This window comes from Apis florea, unplaced genomic scaffold, assembly GCF_048593485.1.
Source record: "Apis florea isolate Af1SG1 unplaced genomic scaffold, ASM4859348v1 contig_3158_pilon, whole genome shotgun sequence".
Taxonomy (NCBI): Eukaryota; Metazoa; Arthropoda; class Insecta; order Hymenoptera; family Apidae; genus Apis; species Apis florea.
This window is the reverse complement of record NW_028256713.1, coordinates 121,595-142,937: the sequence shown is the minus strand read 5'-3', so window position 1 is coordinate 142,937 and position 21,343 is coordinate 121,595. Positions and strand designations below refer to the sequence as shown.

Sequence of the window (21,343 nt, the reverse complement as noted above, 5' to 3'; positions counted from 1 at the left end):
AACCGTGTGTGTACACCGGTTCTTTGCCGCTCGGTGTAACAATATCGCGGTGCAAGAGATTGTTGTTGGTAGGTTTACGGTTAAGAATCGTACACCGTCGCCGACCTGTCTTCAACTCCCGTGTTTCCGCCCCCCATTCTCCCGTTTCTTCTTGTCTCTCCATTATGCCTACTCTCCTCGCCACTTCCTTTGTCCACGCAACGTTGATTAGATTCATTTTTCATGCACGCGTTCCACGAACGTTTCTTCCTTTCAGCCTCCTCTTTGAGGAGGCCTTTGAGGCCTTCCACGGATGGCCACGTTACGCCATCAGCTGTTATCCCAAACATTACTTCAACCCTGGAAACTCCTTTTCCTTTCGATAAAATATTTTCCACAAAATTAATACCCGATAATTTATCGAGATAGGATCTACTTATTCTCTAATGATATTTATTAATTACGTGTCATTTGCATGTAAAATAGGGAAAAACCGGTTCTCGCGATTTTTCTAACTTTCGTCAATTATTATCAGATCTCGATTGAAACACTTTCTCCTTGCCGATTTTTCGTCGTAACCGGTTCACGCATCCGTCCGTTTTCATTTCTCATCCAAACGAAACGAATGGACGTTTCGAAGTCGGTTAACGCGTTTCACCCATCCACGATAAATCGTGATCGGCTCCTATCCCCGCGGACAATTTATCGCGTTGATCACGCGTAGCCATCTCGTCCCCTTGCTGACACGTTGTCGATTGTTCCGCGGCTTCATCAAGCGCCATTCGTTATTTCCTTCCACGATCGTAAATCACAACATCGAAACATTTCAACAACTCCGTTTAAGGATACGTAATTTTGCCCCCCTCTCGTCGCCTTTCATGCCGCGCAGCCGATAATTTGAAGTATATTCTCACGATACCTGACGACGCAGGAATTACGTGATCCACTACATCTAGCCCGGTTGCTTCCACGAATTCTAATGTTTATCGACGAACGTAACAGGTTTCTGTTATAACGATAAAAATTAATGTAAAGAATGTCGTTGCTCGATCGAAATTGTTCAATCGTTATTTCACCTCGAAGTTGGGGATAAAGTTGCTTCGATAAGTTATCGTCCTTTTATGCTTCACTTTTAAATATTAATTTTAGCCCCTTCCTCTATTATTTCGTACTCGTATCACGAGAGTGATGCTCGAAAATAGTCGCAATACGAGCCGAATTATAAATGTGATATAATCATTTGTTTTACGTGATTTTGTAAACAATAATTCTTTTTGCTTTTATAAATCTATTATTTTTTAATAAATAACAGTTTCAAAACTATATTTCATTAATAATAATACTTTAACACAGTCTTCAAGTGTATGTCTTTGTTCTAAAGAATGTAATAATACTACGTCTAAAGATAAACGGTATATTATAAACAAAAAATTTAATTACAAAAAATGCTCATCAATATTTAATATCAGATGTTCGATTTTCATTTCACTCGTGCTATTCGCGTTTGGGCCAAAATCTTCGTCAGAAGATTATAGGGATTAACGAATTAAATTCTTTTCAATTCTTTTCTTTTTAGCGTCGATGATCCGAAGCGTGAAATCGAAGCTCGAATCGCGAATGTAAGGGAGCACTATTTACACGAAATACTGTCAGGAAATAAGTTCGTGGGAGTCGATCATATATCATGTATTACCGATACCGTCAGTTCGTGTAAAAGGATTTTCCTCTGAAAAATCAAATGCACATACATAATAAATTTACAAACAATAAAGATAACGACGTACGTATTTCTTAATTACATAATATCGGAAAGACGTCGGTGGAAGGGCGATGGCTCGATAGCATCGTCGAGATAATAAATGGCCGGGTGAAGCGCGGATGATCGAGCACCGACGCCGTAAAATCTCGTTCGCATAAACGAACTCGAACGCCACTGTGATTAAGAAGCGAGGGTATAATGATCCAACTTACTTACCGAGTACTCACTTTTCTCTTTTCTTTCTTTTTTTAACCAAGCGAAATATCTCACCGCGCGTCGGTTCCCTTCGATTTATCGCAGCGTGGCGCTGGGAACGCGGCGCACGATTTATTCCATGCGGTGAAAAATAAATTACCGCGATGATGTAACCGTGAGTAACAGCGTCTAAGACGAGCGCGCACGAGCGTATTTCTCTATTATCCCGTCAAATATTTACGATCCGCTCCCCCCCTTCGCGACCGTAAACAGCGACCTGTTCCTCCTCCGTCGACTCTCGATGGAATTATCTTATCGAATCGTCGAACCTCCACCCATTTCCTATCCTTTTCCCAATCCTCCTCGAACCTGTCAATTATTATCCCTCCTTTGAAAAGGAGAGGAGAGGAGTTCCCTTAATAAATTAGCTCCCGTTCTTTGCGCCACGAAGTGTAGCGAAGACTGAATCTATCCGAGTTGTGTCGTGTAATTAATCGACGCGAGGCCAGGATTAACGCGTTATAATAAAAAGAAAAAAGTTTGAAAACGGATGGATCGTGGAAAAATAAGTAAGCTTCCTGTTAACTTTAAACTTTAAAATGCAATGCAAAGCTCTTCGAGCTTTTCTATTACATTTTTGTAATTTTGCTCGTAAGACAAAAGAGGTAGAGCAAAAGTGATAAACAATCGGATATAATATTTTCGAGAGAGTTAAAATAGGATTGCGATACCTGTTTACGATTTTTTTGTATGTGTATTTAGAGAGGATCAAAGAGTTTGGAGGTTTTATCGAAACGGGATTGTTCGAGATCAGCGGAATCGAAGGAGCAAAGAACCGATTCGGAACAAAGAAGCGGTTCGATAACAGCGATAATTTCAGCGAGTAATCGTAATCTCGACTCGACCTCGAGCCAGGGTCTGGGCCGTTCGATGGTGCATTCACCTAATCGCCCGTAAGATCCGGTATTATCGCGGTGGATCTTCGATAATTGCGATCAATTAACGACAGAGGAGTTGTCTCTGTCGAAATCATCCCCGAACAAAGATATCTCTCATACGAGTATCGAGTATTATTATTATTATTATTGTTATTATTATAAAATTGTCGCCTCGATATTCCACTGCGCGTATTAACTCGTCGTACGCCTTTTCCAATCTTCGACGAGAATAGGCCATTGTGTGCTAATGGGGCAATTTTTATCATCCTTTTGTCGCCGATCGACGCTGGTTGTATCAAGCGGAGCACACCGCTTGGAACAATGCGTTGGAATAAACGACGATTCATCAATTAATTCCTCGGAGTAATTTTTACGATTACGATCCTGATCGAATTAATTTTGTTCCTCGTTTTCATTAATTTAGCTTTCATATACCATCGTGGTGGATTCGAGAATTTCTCGCGAAGCGTTAATTCGGGATAACAATTCGATTTCATCAAATCAAACGTCTCGAATCCTTAATATTTTAAGAATTTCGAGACGGAGTAAAAAGTATACGTTTTCGATGCGCGAATATATATGGGATATTTTTTGTATACCAGTTGAAAAATTACAGGAGCTGCTAGGTTGCGAATCAGTCCCATCTATGATAAACTAGTTAGTAATTTCACCAACCAGAAAAGGATGTGCTGTACACAACAAATACATGAAGCACGAATGGCACAGTGGGGTTGTTCAAGTTCCACTCTACAATTAAAAATCTTTACTTCTTTATTAGAATAAACCAATTTTGTTAAATTTAAATAAATTTAAAGAAAAATTTCTGTGTAATATATTTATTTTTTTTCTGAAATTCCGTTCCGAGAAACACTTTTGAGTTTTGTTATTCGAGTTACTCACGTACGGTTGACAATATATATATATATATATATATATTTTTTTCTTTTCCACCAACGAAGAATTTCGTAATAGCAAAACAACGTTTTCGAACGAGATCATCATTTTAATTACCGCCTTTCTCTAAACGAAATGAAACGGAGGGAGCAGGGAGGGGAAGATAAAAGTTGTGTCCCACTCGTTGCGAAACGTTGCTGCTCGTAAACGCGTCTGTTTCCCACGTGTTCTTGCACATGTTTCCGGTGGGACGGGTTAATTAACGATGGAAAAAAAGAAAAATTCGTGAATGAAATTAATAAAATTGGAATCCGTCCACGCTCTTATAGAATATGTGTATTCGAGAAAGAGAAATTTCGCGGGAAAGGGAAAACGAATATTTAGAAGGTGACATCTTTGCGAATCAATGGGAGCGTTATAGAATTTAAAGTTCACTGAATTTATTTTTATTTTTCTTCGATACGCTTCAAATGTTTTGTGAACAGATTACGTATAATTAAATATAATTCGTTCAGAAATAAATCCGTATATCTTATTTATTATTTTTCAATCAACAGAGAGAAATATGTGAGAAAAATGTATAAGTTTATCTCTTTCAAAGGAGAGTTCTCCGAGTTTTTATTGGATATCTCTGGAAAACGAAGTCGAACGAATGTTCGGTCGAAAATCTCACTCTGTTCGCACTTTCAGAATTCTGTGGAAATCAATGAACGAATTCGAAATTGAACCCTCTCGAAGAGAATCACGTCCGCATCGGGGTTAAGAATAAATGCATCATACCGATACGTCTGACGCATATTTCGTCCTCCTCTCGCTTCCTTTCGTACGTGTCCACGTTTATTTTAGAACCTGCCACTTATCTCTCGAATTAGAATCGCTCTCCTTCTTTCTTTGAATCCTCCAGGCCAGGAGTTATTGATGTTTCCTATCCGCGAACGGATTCGAGAAACGGAAGTGATCGAAATTTCGATCACATTTCTGCCATACTTTTCTTTCTATCAAAGAACGTTCCGAATCGACAATTATCGAGTCTGTTGACACGACTCGAATCGATCCACTCGCAACAATTTTGCGATTCTTCTTTGATGATTTAATAAAGATGCGGAATTTCATCGACACGAAATTCTCGCTTTCCCGAGCGGTTGGGCACTTTGCAACGTTAGATTATAAGAATCGTGATGAAATTTCGATCGAGAAAATTCATTCCACTCGTGATGTTTAAGTTTGGCTGATCTTCACTTCCACTCGTGCTATTCACGTTTGGACCGAAATCTTCATCACGAGTCAGATAATACGGTTAATTAAAAAAATCGCCCTCTCAAAGTTGTCACGAAAAGTCGAAGGAGCAGTGGAAGAAACGAAACGAAGTTCGCGTGAACGAATATTTAGGTTTCGTCGCAAATTCTCTCGCAATTTTTATATTCCGCGGAAACTGCTGCAACTAGGCCGTTTTTCCCATGGAGAGTGGCGCGCGATAGTTGTGAAATAATTGCATCGTTGTAAATATTTATAAACAAATTTATTCCATTCTGTTTTAAGAAAATTTATCGCGTTCCTCTTTCTCCGATAAAAAACGGGAATTCATCTTCGATGCCTTGGCATTCGTTATTATCACGGCGGTGCAGGAGGGAGTAAATTAAAAAGTCGGTGAACCGCGGAATTGCTGTTAAATTGGGAAAGTTTCGTAGGAAGAAACGCTTTGCCCTTGGTTCCTTCGATCAACCGGGAACGAGTCATCCGAGGGACGAGATTAAAGTAAACGTGGGATATATATATATGAAAAATACGAGACAATCATTATTTATTCCAAACCTCGAATTCTAGGCGAACGAATCTTGTAACGAACATTTATTATTCATATTAGTTTATTTTTTCAAAGAGATTTTCAAGTTTCATTTCAGCCACGTAACATTTAATGGTACAATGATATAATTAAATATTTATGGGATATTTTTTGATCAAAATTCCATCATCCAGCCTCAAATGTATCGGACAGATTTATCCTCGATACGTCATCGCTCGTCCGAGAAACTTGCGAATTAATTTCGCTTTATCGTCGGATTTAATTTCGAGCCCTCGTAGATCGTTCTTTCTTCCGAGATTGGCGACCGTTCTTTTCAGAAATTGGCTCTTTGTTGCACGTGTCGGCGGGTTGAGAAAGGTGGTTGAAACCGTTTCGGATCGATCCCTCCTCCAAATATTTAATTTGCTCGCTCGAGACGAGAGTTATCCTCGATGGGATCGAATTTTGGGATCGAAAACGACGACAGAAGGCTATCCTAATGCACCAACGAATTTCCTTCGAGTTTCAACATCCGTTCAAATTCCGCGGGTTACACAGGCGAAACTGTGCAAACCACTCTCGCCTGCCACTCTCGAATTTTCGCCTATTGATTTTACAGTCTCCCGGGCTCAGAATTATGGCATCCGATTCCGATGCGAAGGAAATGAGAAAGTCGTGCGATAAAAAACGATAAGGAAATGGCGTTTCCCCTCTTTATTAACACCATTTTTCACCCCCCTCCCCTCCGAAATTCCGAAATAAATTCTTTTAGGCAAATTTTAATTTTTCCAAACTATCCAAGATAGATAAGAAATACATTGATACGACAACAATAACGAAGAATTATTTTCAATCCGCAATCATTTTTCCCGAACGAACAATGCGAAACTTGTCTCTCGAAGCTGCAACCACACAGATCTATCTTAGAAAGAAAACATACAAAATCGAATACCTTTAAACGCGACACAGCTTTGAAATGGCCGTTTTTGAAATTTCGTTTAGAATTTCTTGTATACAAAGTTGCTGTATCGCTGTATATTGACTTTTTCTATAACGTAGATACAACCCATTTTTCAATATTCACAACTTTCTGTATCGTTTACTTGACGAATCCAATTAGCTAAAATCTCTTTCTACATTAAGATACAAATGTTTTTTCTTTTTGCATTCGACCGCTCATGATAGGTATACACGAAATGTCGGTAGGTTTAGTGTTAAACTCGATCGTTCGAGCTGTACCACGGCAGACCGGAGCGTAGCGATCAGAGATGTAGACGGCGGTGTTCATTATACCCGTTATCGCTAAAATGCAAAATTCATGATAGCAGAGCACGAAGTCTGGGTCTCCTTCTCGTAGCCAGTATGGCGGCGAGAAAGCTTGATTAGGGGCTAATGAAACTTCGAATATCTTGGCAAGTCTATCCAATCCCTCCTCCACCGCTGGGAGTTACGGCATAATTATGTCGTTGATAAAGCAATCCTCCCCTCCTCTCCACCGCCTCTTTCTTGCGCGACGATACGCCACGTCTTCGTGCTGGTGGCTGGCGTCGTATCAAGCCTCGTTCGTCGATTATATTCGCGGTGTCGGTGGCTTCGTTCCACGGCACACGGTGGTGGTGGTGGTGGTGGGCAAAACGCGTGCCAGAAACTCTTGCCTCTTACGGACGATGAATCGTGATAAACGGCTTAAATCGGGGAAATCGAGATTGAAATTTTTGAATAAAAAAAAAAAAAAAAAAGAATTGGGAATTAAATTTAGACGAGTGGTGGTGGAAATTCGTTTATTCGTCGAGTGAACCGCGATTCGTACGAATTATTGACGAGACTTTTCCAATTCCACGTACCACGACGAATCTTTGTAACGCGTTTAGAATCGAAATTCTCTGATCTTTTCCTTTTCGTCGCAGAAACAAGATCTCGTAATTAGGAAAGTTTAAATCTGAATCTTTGAAAATTTTCTCACACGCTTCATCTCGTGCTCTTTCTTTCGCCAATCATTTTTACACGTGAAAGGTATATGTAACAAGAGAATAAAATTCGAGCGCAAGGATCGAATGGCACGAAATTTCAAGTATCCTCTTAAGCGATTGAACGGGTATAAAGTATTCGGAAATTCATGCGATAATTGCGGTAATGTAGCATGTAAGTTCGCGACAGCATTAAACATTCAATCGAATCGTCGTCGGTCGACTGGGTATTTATCACTCATCACGTTCGCGTTGACGTTTAATCGATCGTCATGCCGGATAGGCATTGGACCAGTGTAAATTTCGTGTCGAACGTTTCTATTTCGTCGTCCTGGTGGCTCGTCGTATGTCCGCTATTTTTCACTTACCTTTTTTACTCTCGGCGATAAAACTCTCCACTCTAAAAGTTACAAATCACTTTTCAACTATGCTGTACTTCGAGTATCGTTCGAAAGCGAAATTGCACGTTTTCTCTCTTTGCCGAGTCATGCTTATTTTTCACGGAAACGAACGGTTTTTAAAATGACTCGAAGAGAGTATAAAACGATCTAACACGATTTATTATAAATTTGGAAGAAAAGACTCCACTATCCGAACGCTATAGCTATATATCCTTTCCTATCGTCTCGTGTAATCCATCACAGATATATGAAAGAACAGATATATATATATATATCCTCGAGAATGATGAGCGTAAAATTGCTTAACTTGGGCTCCAATATCGGCGATATTGGAAATAAGTTTTCTCCGCTGCGAAACGAAATTTGTCCGTGAGAGCTTGGAAATTGCATCGAACTGTTTTTTCGTGGACAATTAACGGGACGTATCGCAGCACCATTCCAATTTCTTTCCTCGTCACACCAGCGCTCAATTGTTTCTTACTCGGTGCGGGTAACCGTCCTTTCGTCTCGATGATACACACCACCTATTCCTCCTCCTCCTCCTCTTTCCTGTTAACACAAGTGTCCCTCTGCTCGCGATCGTTGTCCACGGTGTGGACGGTCCATTAAGGGCCTAGACGGCAATTCGCAATTAAATGCTTGGGAGAACGGATGCGAGGAGGATCTCTCTCTCTCTCTCTCTATGCCTTCCCTCTCCTCGAAGAGTGGCCACTTTTGGAACTCTTGCTACATCGTTTGGAGTTTAAATACTCGACTCGAAAATTCCAATTCGATTCATTGGACGAAGATAGCGAAAGAAGCGTGCAATTCTTTAAAATTGAAAAATTAATTTTCTTCGCTCGCTTTGAAAAAAAAGCGAGGGAAAACCTTCAAAGTTTGAGACCTCTTTTCGCTCGTTTTTTTCGCTCAAACAAAGACTGAGAGTCGGGGGAATAAAAGAAAGGTACACGTCTGTCTTTTCGAGCGGGTGCTCGCTAGAGGGTGGATGAATAAATTTGCCAGGAAACGCGAGGAGAGGCGAAGGAATAGGAGGTGACCTCATAGGCTTAGCTCTCCCTCCTAGTCTTTTTCGCAAATGTGTCTCTGGCCAGGATGATGCTTGCCAGAATGGAATTTCATTTGACGAGTTCGCGGGAAGGGGAGCACACGTCAAAGAGATACCATCGTTGTTGTTTCCATCCACCCGTGGAAAATGTTGCATACCAGCTCTCCGCCTGTCTCTCTCTTATTCTCTTTCTCTCTCTCTCGCGACTGAATTTTTGTCGAAATTTATATATATATCTTTCTCTCGCTCCTCTCTCTCTCTCTCTCTCTCTCGATTTCCCTTTGGTCCTGGCGATATTGCTTTGCCGAATTTTTGGAAGGGTCGCGATGGCTCGTATTATCGAGTCGATTTTCGTGGAACAAAAGGCGAGGCTGCAATTTATCCCACCCGTGATACGCGCGCTTTTTACGGCGCCTCGATCATTAGGCTTGATCGTCTCTGTGAAATTTAATTCGACTCGTTAATAAAAACTCTCTTGCCGCGACCGGTGAAACTATTCAATCGTATACTCGTATCGCGTATTACCGAATTTTTCCTCTTCTAAAGAATTGTAGGAGATCGGCGTTAATAATTTCTTTCTTTCTTTTGTTCGAAACTCAAGTTTGGTTTCTTCTCATAAAAATATTAATCCATGCTTCGGAATTAGTTCAGAAGATATTTCAATAATTTCCCTTAAAAAAAGGAAAAGAACAAAATTGACCGAATATGCAGACACGTTTATTTGAAATATTTTTCGTTTCACAAATTCCTTTCATCAATTTCTAGGTTAGTTGCTCTAACACACGGTAATTGATACGTGGCGCCCTCTGTGTCAAATCGTCAAACCCACAATTTGGTTAAAAGCTGGTAGGGCGATCGTCGCACGCCAAAAGGGATCACGCGAATTCCTTTTTTTCCCCTCTCTCCCTCTCTCTCTCCTTCATACAGATACGCGAACACCGTAGAGCGGCGCTTTTAACGGTTTGTAAACTCGCGCACGAACGCGGTCGTCGATGCGTGTCCCTTATCTATGATGCGTGTCATGCATGGCGAACACATTTCCGGCACTCTCTGTCTACAGTTGCACCTATCCATTGACCCGTCGTCGTAAAGGTTGGGGATCGAGCCGTAAACCACCGTGTCGCACTTCGTCCTCGAACCGGTTGCTTGCAAGCATTCCCTCTCACTCTCGCGCTTTCTTTTCAAACGCTAGATCAAACGAAGAAAGTTCATAAAACAGGGGGCGTATGCGGTTCGCTTTGCTCGCGGAAAGATAAATCTTGGCTTCTCGCGGTGAGAAATTTGTTTAACGATACTTGTTTCCTATGTCGAGGAGGGAGAAATAGATTTCTCTTGGAAAGTGTAGTTTTTTTTCTTTCTTTTTTCTTTCGTTTTCTCGTATTAATAAGATTACTTATCGTGTATTGGAAATGATTAATTCTTTTTTGGTTCTTAATATATATACGATTTTGAGAATTTTTTTAAAATATACATTTCTTTTTTAATTCGTCGCAGAAGGTATAACAGCAAAGAATTTTTTTCTTTGGAAAAGTTTGAGAAAGAGAGTTCGAAATATCATAAACGTGTATAATAATATTTATTACGTTGAAAAAATTGAAATAAAATTCTTCTCTGCCAGATTCGAATTCGAATGTATCGCTTCGAAACAATCGATAATTCTCTAGTTAACTTGTTGAAGCTAATTCGACCATTATCTACTTATAACACTTTAAAACACGAAACAGGCATCAAAATGACTCTGCATCGTGCGAGAGTTAACTCTAATAATTGGATCTTTTGATTCGTTTTAAATGTAATAGAAAATATCCTCGAGTTAACGCGCGCAAATCAAAAAATTAACGTTCTCGAACCCAGCTTTAAAGCTTCGCCCGTCAAAAGACGAAAGAAAGATCGTAAAAACGCGAAGCCTTGCACGGAGGAAACGAGCTAAGTCACGTAATACCAGCCGCGTATCCTGTTCGCAATATTCCTTTGTCGACAGCAGAGTCGTGACATGCGCAAGACGTCGCGATAAGGAGGGAAGTTTGGCGCTTTAATTTAACCGTCAAAGCGTTCTTCTTTGTCATTGGCTTATGCGGAAATATGGATGCTCCCCTCGGCTCACCTCTCTCCATTTAGATTATTAACATCTCCGCGAAGAAAGGATCGCCGCCAGTGGCTGCACTCGTAATTAAACGCGCTTGCGACACGGCGAACCGAATTCGAGCATCTCCCACCGCATCGCGGATAGAGATCGATCGATAAAACAGGAATCGGACGAATTTTATCGACCACGAAAATTCGAACCATTTCGCCGCGTAATAAAATTGTCGTACTTTCAACAAACAGGAGGAAAAAAGAAGAAGAAGAAGAGATTTGCTCGAGTCAGCTAAACTGTTGTCGAAATATATATATAAATAGGAAGTGCAGTTTCAAAAGCGGGACATTGCAAGGCCATTTAACCTTCATCGATTTCGTCATTGTCGAAAAGAGGATGCTCGATAAAGCACGCGCAAATATCCGGCGTACAAACTGCAGTTCGTTGTAACGCAGCTAATTCGACCACGCATCGAGGGCCGCTCTCGTTTATCGTTCGAAAACGAAAGAGAGAGGGAGACTCTGTTGCGTAGGGTACAAGTTGCATGGGGTGCAACGCGACAGCAACGCGTACCGTTGGGGATCATCGAGTCCCACCACCTGGATACGAATGGAAAGCTGACTGGTTGACGGTGTAAGGGTTGTTGTTTCGCCCCTACCCTCGCCTTCTATTCCGATACAGCTCGTATACAACGATCAGGAGACGTGTGTGATAGAAACATTGAAATACGACAGTATTCTCTCTCTCTAACTCATTTGTCACTACTAATACGTTTCTGAGCAGGTTTTAGGGAGGGTGTCGCACCCTGCTGGGAGGAAACACACGAGGGAAAGTGAATGATGATCCGTTGATCGAGTTCGTTTTTTCTTTTTTCTTTTCTTTATTTTTTTTTACAAGAGTTACGAAGAATTTTTGAAGAGGATAGTGTTGCTCCAAGGTGAGACATTTCATTCGGACACAGCAGCATAAGTTGTACTTATAGATCGAAAAGTTTCGAGGAATTTATTCGCGCAAAGGATGAAAGTTTAAAAAAAGAGGAGACTCTCGTGTATCCCGATTTATAAAAGTTTCCTTCCTTTTCAACTATTCTTCCTATATTCTGACTAATTATTATAATTTTTATTCTTAAAAATATGGATATTAGAGATTATTACAATATTGTATCTCTTGATGCAATTTTAATGTTGATACATTGATCGAGCAAAATTGCTTAATCGAGTAATAAACAATACGTAATAATTGGAAATATTCATATTCCAATATGAAGTTATTGCAAATTAAATTTCCGGCGATATTTCATTATTAATTTATGAATTAATTTATCCTTAATTAACGAATATCGGTTAAGGATAAATGATTTAAATTGAACAATTTTTATTTTTGTAATAGTCGCGAGTTCCAATTTTCTCTCGCAGTGCAACTATTTTCTCTGTTGCGGCTTCTAGTTCTATCTAAAAGAGAATAGAAAAAACCAAGAATCAATAAGAAGAAACGATACGCAAGGAGAAAAATAATTTTGAGGTGTTTAACGATCGTTACGAAGAGGAAAGTAAATTTTATTTCTGTAATAACACGAGACGAGTGTTGTTTCGTTAATCGTAATGAGATTAAATAATTCATTGATGGATGTTTTTCGTAATTAATTTCTTCATAAATATTCATTCGTATAGTCAATGTATACATATATATACATACGTATTGAAGTTGATTCGAAACTGTGTGAAAATTTATTCCATTTGCCGAATTTCCAAAGAACAAGCTTTAATCGACTTTAATCGATCATTCTACCAACACTTTAGAACAATAATCCGATCGTTGAAAATGGAAATTCACACGCAAAAGTATTTAAAAATTATTTCTCGTACATAAATATTCATCTCGCGCGCATATTTAAATCGATCGGGAGAAAATTAATTCGCGCACGATTTATACTTCCACACCTACGGATTATTAAATTTCAAACAGCAAATTTACCTGGAAAAAAATAAATTTAGCTCGTTCGAATCGTTCGAATTATGTTATTTAAACATTCCGTAAATATTTGATCGATTTCGAAGCAGTCCGAATTTTTAGCATCTGTTAACCAGTCGGTGATAATCGGGATGATCCTTCGCGGTATTCAAGGATCGTTGGCGGATTGAATTCCGGATGGAATTTTGTGTCGCAATTGTGTGCGAACGCAGAGTGGCTAAAGGACACTCGCGAGGAGGCTTTGCACCGTTCTCGCACGATAATGTGAAAGTGGCTCGGCCGTTATTCACAGGGACACCGTAGAGGAATGCACTTATCCAATCGTGGCGGGCACGCGTGCACGATTCTCTTTCCTTCGCATGCCTGCACGAACCCGCCTCTGTTTTTCCCTCCCCGCGGATCGGCGAGCCTAATTGCCCCGTTTCGTCCGCCCGATTCCAGATGCCTGTAATTGTAAGATTACCACCGAAGTGGCTCGCTCGCCGCTTCTCCAACGAGATAATCTTCCCCCTCGAGAAGAGATTTTTTTTTTTTTTCCTTTCTTTCTTTTCAGCCAACGAGAATACTTTTTTTTTTTTTTTCTTTTTGGGCCGCGTTTCGACGAAGTTTCACGATTTCTGCCGGTATGCCACGGTATCTTCGCATTTTCTTTCGAAGAAAAATCCAACTCGATGATTATTTTTTTTTTTTTTTTGGAATAATCGGATAATCGCTCGGGGCGATTCGATTTTATTCGTTTGATGTTGAAGTTCCACTTTTTTTTTTTTCATTCTATTTCTCTCGACGTTTGCACGAATTTCGAAGATCTTAAGAGATTAACCCTTGCTTACGTTTTAATGTTTATTATCTATCTTTGCATATAAAGGAAGATAATTTTTTTGAATATTAAATTGTTGAATATTAAAAATCTATATTGTTGCGTGATGATTTTGATAATAAAGTAATTACTAAAATGCATCCTCGGTTTGTTTATCACGATAAAACATCGTTACAAATCTTACGATCTTAATAGCGTGCTCTCATTTATTGTCTGTTATTCTTATTTTTCATCTTCTTATCTCTATTTTTATCACTATTCTCCTTCTCTCTATTATCAATTTCTTAACGAATAGAAATAATTTCATTATTTAATAACGAAAAACATCCCAATAACTTGTTCTCACATTCACGGTCTATTATTCTTATTTTTCTCCTTCTCTTACTCTATTTTCTTTCGTTTTATCGTCAATTTCTTAACGAATAGGAAGCATTTCGTTAATTTCGTTACAGTAATCCATGCTTACAAAACTCAGAAAATAAATATGAAAATTTTGAAAATAATATATCGCCACGAATGTATATTATTCTACACTTTATAAGATAATACTTAAAGAGCTTAGGAATCTATTCACGAATTTTTAAAAAAATCAAACATAAATAAATATTGTCGTTGCTGCATCAATCCAAGTAATGGCGAAGAGTCACCGTTGGAGCGCAAAGGATTAATAAACAATCCTGATTCGAGTTGTAGTAAAATTTAATACGGAACGATCCTTCCGTATTTTCCATTCCCCATCGACAATTCGAATCTACATTCGATGATTTATTTGTCTCGGCTACGCTATCATTCGTCTAAACCTTCATTTTCTCGTGCTTTCATAAAACGTCCAGTCAGCGTTTCTCTCTCCCTCTCTCTTGAATTGTGCACGCGTAACAGGAAGAGAGAGAGAGAGAGAGAAGGGAGAGCGTGTGTATATCTCGTCCAATCAGTGATCTCGCAACACCCCCTTCTAACCTCGCTCTTTGCACCCTCTCGTATGAACTCCCGTATGAATATACATGCATAATGCATGCGAAAGAGTCTGCACGCTGCGAGATTCTGCCGGAGTGGTAAACCGCCAGCCAGAAAAGATTGCACTCGTGGTTTGCTGCACTTGCATCCTCGCTACCCCCAGAGTAACATCGTTTCAACGACGGATTCTCCTCGTTCCGCCTGAAACGAAATGAAACGAACGAGCGGCGATTTCTATCCTCCAACGACACGATACGTTTCGAGAATTTGAATTTTCTCATTCTAAACATCTTTTGTATCATTCGAATTTTTGTTAGAGAGAGAGAGAGAGAGAGAGAGATCTCTGCTCGACACGAGGATTCCGGCTATTCGATGCCTCTTAGGACCCTAGAATGGAAATTTCAGGGGATGATAGCGTTGCGTGGAATGGTAATGCACCGGCCAACCATAAAGATCGAGATTGCGCACGTGAAATTATTATCGATCGTGGCCGATATCGTCCGGAAATACCGTCACGTATAAATCTCACCAGCTGCTTATCTCTCTATACGTGCAAATGATAAAAACACATGATGGGATTAATTATGAAACGACAGTTGGCATACGACTGAGGCAGATTTCTGTTTTCTCTTATCACTTTCGTAATAAAACGAGTAAACTTTTAACTTTTTATTTCTTCGTTTCGATCGTTTTATATTTCTCTCTCTCTCTCTCTCTCTTTTGAGTCAGCGTGTATGCATCGCTGGCGGTGATGGTTCCGATTGATAGTTTTACATGCGAAACGTTCAAAGAGACTCGTCTGGAGTCTCCCTCTTTGTCAGTTGGCAATTAGTTCGGATTCGAATTGCTCGGTTTTTTAACAGACGGGGAACAATAATACCGAGGCACCCATCGGGCTGGGTTTAATCTTTAGTGGGGGGGAGGGGGGGAGGGGGAGAAAAAAATACGGGCGCCACTCGATAGTTATTGTCGCTGGTTTCTCTTCTGTCCTTCGTGCGACTGTTCGTAGCCGCGTATGAAAAGATCATTAAAAACAATGGATACGTGGAACGCATGCTTTTGAAAAATTCAATGAAACTCGAAGATGGGGACGAAGAGCGAAACGAGTTGTGTGTACGACATCGCGTATACTAGTTTCAATTTCCTCAGTAGTTTGAAATTTTATAAAAAAAAAAAAAAAAAAAAAAAAAAATTCGAAATAATTTATTCTTTTTATAAATAATTCGTTGTTATGAAAAATGGACGAATATGGAACCAATCTTTCTCTGTAAGTGTCAAACTAGAAGAAAAAAACGAATCAATAGAGATCTATCGAAGTAAACGCAAAATATAATTTAGAACCCAAGCTCAGTAAAATCGTTATCGGTCTCGTGGATTTATAGAGTCTGTATTAAGTCGACTCGACGTAGCTCCGACTTTAATATATCGCAGTTTCTTCATTGTCTCTCCCTGTAAGGCATAAAAAAAAAAAAAAAGACGAGAAGCCCAGACAAGTCTGGTAGACTCGTAAAGAACGCAAGAAATGGCCGGCTACATTATATTAAACACCGAAGACTGAGAAAAAGGTCCGGTGCAAAGTGTCTGCCCTCTTCAGGGACATTTCCCTGACGAACGCGTAATGGAGCTTACGAGCTTGCGTTACAAAGCTTTCGTACTTACACTCGTTGTAGCTGCTTGCAAACGTGGGGCGACACGTGAAACGCGTTGTCGAGATAAAAGCATGGCCAGCCCCTATAATCGTGTATCAGGGATATGCATGTGTCTTCCTCTCGCGTTAAAAATTTTTCCTTCGAGTCGTCGATTATTTTAGTCTTTTTTTTTTTTTTTAATTTTACGGGAAAAAATGTTCGACAGATCGTAAGCAGGGATTTTCGAGAGAAAATAATTCTAGCAGAAGAAAATGACTTTTCGCGACGACGATGTTAAAATAGGTTGCGAAACGAGAGATACAGGAAGAGAGAGAAAGAGCGCAAAGAGCAGTTGTATCTTGCCCGTAAGAATGTTTTTATTTAGATTAGCGAGGCGTGTACCGTTGCGAATAACGTGACTCATACGTGACTCGGAGATAAGATGAAATCCAAGACGCGAAATTATTATTTCGCGATAATACGATTACGATACGATAAAAATAGAAAGTTACAGAGTGTATTATGGTACACCTACACGGAAAAATCGTGATTTATTTATTAATCTTTGAAATGCGATTGGTTCTTTATTTACGAGGTAGATCGCTTCACCCGGCCACGCGAAAAAGTAGTCGCGTTACCATGGGACGACCTTTGCCCCTTCAAAAATATGGTCGCTTGATAATTAGCATAGCTAAGCGTTACCAAAGCTCTATATTTTCCTTACTCATTAGTTTAAGGCACGATTCGACCTCGCGTCTCACCGGCTTTTGTGCTCGTACACTTCACTTTTTACTTGCGAGAAATATAGAAGGTACTTGCCATCTACTGGATACCGTAAAGTACTAGAATTCAAAGGCGGGAAATTCAAATTGTTCTAACGCATCGTTACGCGATAAATGAATATGCAAACTAGATTAACGAATTCTTTGATATCTCGAAACGGAATCTTTTTTTTTTTTTTTTTATAAAACTTGCGTACTTCTTTTTAGACATATTAATATTAAATTTAATTAGAGACAGCAATCGACGAAATATATATTTAGTTTTGAATTTTTTTTCTTTCTTTTTTCCTTTTCTTTTTTTTCTTTTTTTGAACGTTATAAACTTTTGCTTTGAATAGTAAATTGCAAAAATGAAGAGGAATCTTTTCTGAAGATATCTTTAGAGGTAGAACGCTTAACCGGAGCAAAGATGACGAAGCTGTTAAACGAACTCTAATGGTTTCATTATGCCTTAATGAACGTCCTATAATTATATTAGATTCATTATGCGCGGTGCTTATTAAAATTGCACGGCTGGCCAGGTATTTCTCCGTACGAGTTCTCTATACATTTTGCCACGCTTTTGCCTCTGTCAATCCTTTTCCTTAACGATTTTTATTTAAATAAACATTCATCGAATTATAAGAAGAATGAAACAGCAACGAATGAAACAGATCAACTATATAGCGGTTGAAATGTGTCACCATTTCACATACACCTCGTTCAATTACTCCGTTTATTTAATGGTATTTCGGGGCATTATATTATACAATATATTGTTCTCGACTCCGACGTAATAACCTTTTAATCTCTCTGACTGCAATAAACGAAATATATACTTTCCAACCGTATAATATTTAATTACACGGATGAAGGTATCGTTTAGTCGATAATAATAGATAATTAGCGTTTTCAATAGATAAAAGCTACAGTTCTATCGTTACGTTAATATAAAAGCAATAATCGACTCGCCTATCCGATACGTCGACTCCGTGTTTAATCATTTGAATTAAACGATAAAATCGATTTAATCATCATCAATGATAATTTTCTTTTTTTTCAAAAGAAACTCAACCATTTACTCGATTTAATCATAAATACAAAATCGAGTAATACAAGACGATACAAGCTTTAATCCTGATCTCGTCGAAACGGTGTGTCCATCGAGTCGGCAGGGACAAATCCTTCCACTTTTTCTCCAACCTTGGCTAGCTTTATCGCGAAGGAAGATTACGCAACAACGCAGCACAGCAGCCGTAATTAACCCCGATGTGTCTCTGGCAGCTCTGATGACAACCGGGGTCAACGCGCGCGCACACAATTCGCTAGGAAACGCGTCTCGGTTCATCTCCCTCCTTCGTCTCCCTTCAACCCTAATTATCTGGGTGCTGCTCTCCCTTCAGGGATCGTATGCACCCCACGCGTTGCCGAATAATCCCCTCGTTGCGACTCCACCCCGTGCCCACATTGTGTGCAACCTGTCACATTGTTCCGTACACGTGCACACGACCATTTTCGACCCCTCCTCCTCTCTCTCTCCGCGTTCGTGTACGTTTTACATTTTCGATCACGGAACCTGTAACCTGTGCCTCCACGCGCTATATATATATATATATATCGTTGGTTTTCTTTTTTTTCACTCGATCTTTCGCTTCTTTTCCACTGTTTCGCGCGTTGTTACGCTCGCAACCGATCCCATTCATCGTCCTGCAGGCGAATTGATAGCAACGCGCGAGAGTTACGAGGCCAGGTATCGCGTGAGATACAAGGTGGTACTGTATATCACGTTGATGCCCTCAGCCTCGATCCTCCCGTTGAAACCAATGCCTTCTCTCTCTCTCATATATATATAGAATGTTGAAAAGATGCCCGGATCAATTATTGTGCTCCGCTTTTTGCCTCGTCCGTTTTGAGTGGAGTGGCGTAATTTGGAGTGAGAAAATTTGTCGAGTCAAATTTGGCTGAATCATTTCAAAGAGATATTTCCCTCTGCTTTTCTGCACGAATAATAGGGTATTACTCGTTCGAGAAGTGTAAATAGTTAGAAATTGCAGAAAATTTTATTACATTCCAGTTTGTACGGATCTGTCCTGACTATTTTCCAGTCATTCGATTATCGACAACGAGGCGTCGATATTTTAATATCAAAATAAATTGAGTATAAAAATAATTAGGTGTAGAAAGGGATATAGAAACGTCGAAGTATAGAAAGATCGTAGTATGGTTTCTTCGATTCGGTTCTTCTCTTCTTTACGGGACGGATATATTTGACAAGTCGAAAGGACAAACGAACAAGTCTCGCCGCCAAGGCAAACAGAATAGGTTATTTCTGTCTTTCGTCGTAGCTTGCGCGGAAATTCATGCTTACCTAATAAAGCCAACATGGGAGGAACAAGCGCGGTTTGAAGAGACGGTTTCGTTGTATTCTCAGGCAAAAGTTCGGATCCGGGCGAAGTGCGATGCCACCCCAAATAACGAGGGTGCAATTTGTCGTCGCGTGCAATATTAAAACCGTCCCCTCTTTTGTTACGAGGCCTCCGCAGGCCTCCTAGCATTCCTCTCACCCATTGTTGTAAGCAGGATGCAGTTTACCACTGCCTCGTTATTAGCGATGTAAAATACTTTTTCCAAAAAAAATAACCAACCTTTTTTTCTTCTCCCTTTTCTTTTTTTTTGAAAAAAGAAAAAAAGAAGAAAAATTTATTTTTAAAATCTGTCTCTATCTACAAACAAATTTCTAACTCTCTACTTTTTAATAAAAGAAGCACGATTCTAAATTCTTTATTTTCTTTTTCATCCTATCGATAATTTCGAACGAAAAAAAAAGAAAGTTTACGACGAAAGCAGTCTCTCGCTTATACCGATATAATAATATTCTATAAAAATACACGCGTCACAACTATATGTACGTCGAAAAGAAACCAAAAAAAAAAAAAAAGTTGAAAAATAACTTCATCGAACGAATCAAAGTGTCGATTTTCTCTTCTTCTTTTTCGACGTAGATATCAAAGGCTTGCCAAAAATAGAAAAACGGAGAAAGAAGCACGAGGGGGGAGGGAAGGATCACCCCTCAAAGCATGGGAATCAATTAAAGCACTTAAAGGCACGTGACTCGTGCGTAATACAGCGAATTTTCGATCGCATTATCGTTCGACTCGATGAGAAAATGGGCGACAGTGGCCGCCCCCTTTTTCGCCTTCCCTTCGCTCGGGAAAAAGGGGAGAGGGGGCGGTTAGTAGTCGTATCCTCCCCCTCCTTGTGCGCGTAGGTGGACAGGGATGGGGTGGGTAAAAACGAAACGAACGCGGCATAACTCTGAAGGGGATTGATCGGCGAAGGAGGGAGGGTTGGTATCGATTGCTCGCACTCATCCACGCGGAAGTCCCCTCTCCTCTCGATTGGATTTTTCCCAAGATTTTTCGTTTACACGGATAACAACCGTTCCCCTTTCAGAAGGGAGTTTCTTCTTTGTAAAATTTCATCGATCGATCGTTGCACAAAAGATACAACAACACGTTGTATTGCACGAGACGAGATCGATGTTTCCTCTTGTCTCTTGCAGTGAAGTTTGTTTGTTTTTTTTTAATTGTTGCCCAAGAAAGATTCCTTTTCTTTTTATGTGCTCGATTTTTTTTTTTTTTTTTTTAATTTATCAAGGTATGGACGTTCGGCGAGAGGATGTCACAGTTGGGAAATTATCACGGATTTAAAATAATCGTTCTCCTCTCGTATATTGGAGAACGTTAAACCCTGATCGTAGGGATCGTAACGGTTTCCATTAACTCCGAACTGCCTTGCATAATCTCCCATTAACCATGGGGTGTAATCTCGGTTTGGAAATTCAAACTTTGCGGTTCCCGTTAAACGGAAATCGTTTCCACGTGTATCGATCGTTCGAGTTCGTTTGCTCGCTCAATTATTTCACGACTCGATCAAAAATTACGCTCTTCAAAAATTATTTATCGACGCTTTTTCTCAATTTTCTAGCTTAACTATTTTAGATATTTCGATACATTGCCTTCTAACGTTACGTTTAATCTTACGTTTCACGCTCCGCGCGTTTCTCGAGCAACTCCGGCACATTTTTGAAGCGCCTGGAAGTCTTTCTGCGTAATTGTTGGTTTCTTTTATAATTTCATTTACCAATTCCAGTCCGTGAAGAATAATTTAAAAT

At 39.7% G+C, this 21,343-nt stretch overlaps 1 long non-coding RNA gene and 1 other non-coding gene across 2 annotated transcripts; both read right to left on the bottom strand.

The window, feature by feature from the left end:
- Window positions 1-8,052: 8,052 nt before the first annotated feature.
- On the bottom strand, window positions 8,053-9,835 carry LOC147657407 (uncharacterized). Its single transcript, XR_015292473.1, has 2 exons — window positions 9,487-9,835; window positions 8,053-9,399 (listed from the first exon to the last, which is right to left on the bottom strand). It is a non-coding gene; the product is annotated as an uncharacterized LOC147657407 (long non-coding RNA).
- A 7,165-nt stretch (window positions 9,836-17,000) lies between these two features.
- Window positions 17,001-17,149, bottom strand: LOC116415591 (U12 minor spliceosomal RNA). Its single transcript, XR_004226218.1, has one exon. It is a non-coding gene; the product is annotated as a U12 minor spliceosomal RNA (small nuclear RNA).
- Between the last annotated feature and the right edge of the window lie 4,194 nt (window positions 17,150-21,343).